General features: G+C 42.0%; 1 long non-coding RNA gene across 1 annotated transcript; it reads left to right on the top strand.

Annotated features, from left to right (window-relative positions):
• Positions 1–609: 609 nt before the first annotated feature.
• On the top strand, positions 610–1,470 carry LOC123502455. The gene is made up of 2 exons (XR_006674088.1): positions 610–1,092; positions 1,393–1,470. It is a non-coding gene; the product is annotated as an uncharacterized LOC123502455 (long non-coding RNA).
• The last annotated feature ends 1,451 nt before the right edge of the window (positions 1,471–2,921 follow it).

Raw genomic sequence — 2,921 nt, 5'->3', positions numbered from 1 at the left:
CAGGGCTCAGTGCTTGGCCCAGTCCAGTGGAATGTGTATATAGACGATGTCCTGCGCCAGCTTCCTGCAGTCAAGCTTCGCCGACGACTGCACAATCTCCTCTATGGCCAGGACAGCCAAGCGCGTGGTAACATCAACCGCCAGCTGAATGGCAGCAGAAGAGTGGGGAAGTGTGGCAAGTCTCCTTTGGCGGACAAGACACACGCCATGGTCATCTCACGATCCCCTGCCGCCTCAGGCCGTGGAAGGACAACTACAGTTTGAGGGGCGAGCAGCTGCCTCTCCAGGAACACATCAAGATCCTGGGAGTCACCATGGAGAGAGAGAGAGAGAGAGAGAGAGAGAGAGAGAGAGAGAGAGAGAGAGAGAGTGGTGTTATCTGAGCTTGGGGGGTATTTCTTAGCGGCGGATTCTGCCATGAATTTTTTGACGTGCAATAACTTTGGTGTGAGAGGTGATGACATGTTGAAAACTATATCGTTGTACTCAGAATAACACAAAGAAATATGCTTTTATGAGGAAAAGAATATTTTTAGCATTTTTGACAGGTGTGATTTTTCCTCGCTGTAACAGACAGAAAGTAAATCAACCCCCGTACTTTAAGGGTAAGAAAGATAATGACCAATATTAGCATGAATATAACTCTAAGACAACGTATACTCAAGCGTTATGTATGGTCCACATTAACGTATGGCTCTGAGACATGGACGATAAAGAAGAACATGATCAAAAGGTTAGAAGCAGTAGAAATGTGGTTCATGCAAAGAATGCTGAGAATCCCTTGGAGTGCACGGATCACTAATGAAGGATTGAGAAGAGTAGTAATGGAAAAAACACCGGTGAAGAGTATCAGGAGGAGACACCTCAATTTTGTGGGCCATGTACTGAGAGGACATGGACTGTGGGAGAGAATGCTTGTTGGGGAGAGTATAAGGAACCAGCGAGAGGAAGACAGAGGGTCAAGTTTATGGACACATTGGTGAAACACGTCAGTGAGGGCTGGACAACTGTGGATCGGGTTAGAGTGGCTCAAAACAGAGGAGGATGGTGTTCCATGGTCGCCGACGTCACGTGACAGGCACCTCGGTAAAGGTAAAGATAAAGGGTTGGGTTATGCTGGGTTGTTTTGGGTTAGTTTGGGGTTGGGTTGGGTTATGTTGGGTTGTTCTGGGTTAACTTGTTGTTTTTGGGTTAGTTTGGGTTGGGTTGGGTTATGATGGATTGTTTTGTGTTAACTTTGGTTAGGTTTTGTTGGGTTGAGCTGGGTTGCTTTGGGTTAGGTTAATTTCTGTTCAGTTTAGTTAAGTTAGAGTTCGGTTAGGTTTGGTTGAGTTGCGTTCAGTTCAGTTTACAAAATAGTGAAAGTGACTCAATGTAGACCTATCATTACAGGAAAGTCAAGCCAATAGTCCCTGAATGTTGCCAAGGAGACACACTGCACCACCAAGCCAAGCCAAGCAAGCCACAATGCAACACAAGCCTTCTACAACACCTACAGCCATCAGCAACACCCAGAGTACAAGACAACACCTGGAGTCATGAAGAACAGTTAGGATGGATTAGCAGTTTGGAATGTTTTTCTTTTAAGGACATTTTAAGACAAGTTTGGCATCTTTTTCAGGGCATTCTAAGAGAGTTTGTCCTGTTTTATGGTCTTTTAAGACCATTTGGCATGTTTTTAGGGTAAAGATATTGGCCATTAATCTTCTGATGTCTATAAACCTTTCTAATGTCAATAAAATGGTCTAATGGTACTCAAATCCTCAAGGTAAAAATGTCTCCAAGTACTGAAGGGGTTAAAATAGTGAAGACTGTGGCCATTAATCTTGTCACCTCCTTAGACCCTTGCTAATGTCAATAAAATGGTCTAATGGTACACAAATGTCAAGGTAAAATGTGTCCCAGTACTGAAGGGGTTAAAATAGTGAAGACTGTGGCCATTAGTCTTCTGATGTCTATAGATCTTTCCTAATGTTAATAAAATGGTCTAATGGTACACAGATCTCAAGGTATCCCAGTATTGAAGGGGATAAAATAGTGAAGACTGTGGCCTTTATTCTTCTGCCCTCTATAAACCTTTCCTAATGTCAATAAAATGGTCTAATGGTACACAAATGTCAAGGTAAAAATTTGTCCCAGTACTGAAGGGGTTAAAATAGTGAAGACTGTGGCCATTAACCTCCTGATGTCTATAAACCTTTCCTAATGTCAATAAAATGGTCTAATGGTACACAGATCTCAGGGTAAAAATGTGTCCCAGTCCTGAAGGGTTTAAAATAGTGAAGACTGTGACCATTAACCTTCTGCCCTTTATAAACCTTTCCTAAAGTCAATAAAATGGTCTAATGGTACACAGATCTCAGGGTAAAAATGTGTCCCAGTCCTGAAGGGTTTAAAATAGTGAAGACTGTGATCATTAACCTTCTGATGTCTATAAACCTTTCCTAATGTCAATAAAATGGTCTAATGGTATGCAAATCTCAAGGTAAAAATGTGTCCCTGTACTGAAGGGGTTAGAATAGTGAAGATGATGACCATTAATCTTCTGATGTTTATGAACCTTTCCTAATGTCAATAAAATGGTCTAATGGTACACAGATCTCAGGGTAAAAAGGTGTCCCAGTACTGAAGGGGTTAAAGTAGTGAAGACTGTGGCCATTAACCTTGTGACCTTCATAGACCCTTCCTAATGTCAATAAAATGGTCCAATGGTACACAAATGTCAAGGTAAATGTGTCCCAATACTGAAAGGGTTAAGAAAGTGAAGACTGTGTCCATTAACCTTGTGACCTCCATAGACCCTTGCTAATGTCAATGAAATGGTCTAATGGTGCACAAATCTTTAGGTAAAATTGTCCTCCAGTACTGAAAGGGTTAAGATAGTGAAGACTGTGGCCATTAATCTTGTGTCCTCCATAGAC

Source organism: Portunus trituberculatus, chromosome 11 (assembly GCF_017591435.1).
Source record: "Portunus trituberculatus isolate SZX2019 chromosome 11, ASM1759143v1, whole genome shotgun sequence".
In the NCBI taxonomy this organism is placed as follows: Eukaryota; Metazoa; Arthropoda; class Malacostraca; order Decapoda; family Portunidae; genus Portunus; species Portunus trituberculatus.
The sequence above is the reverse complement of the archived record's forward strand: the minus strand, read 5'-3'. Positions and strand labels throughout refer to the sequence as shown.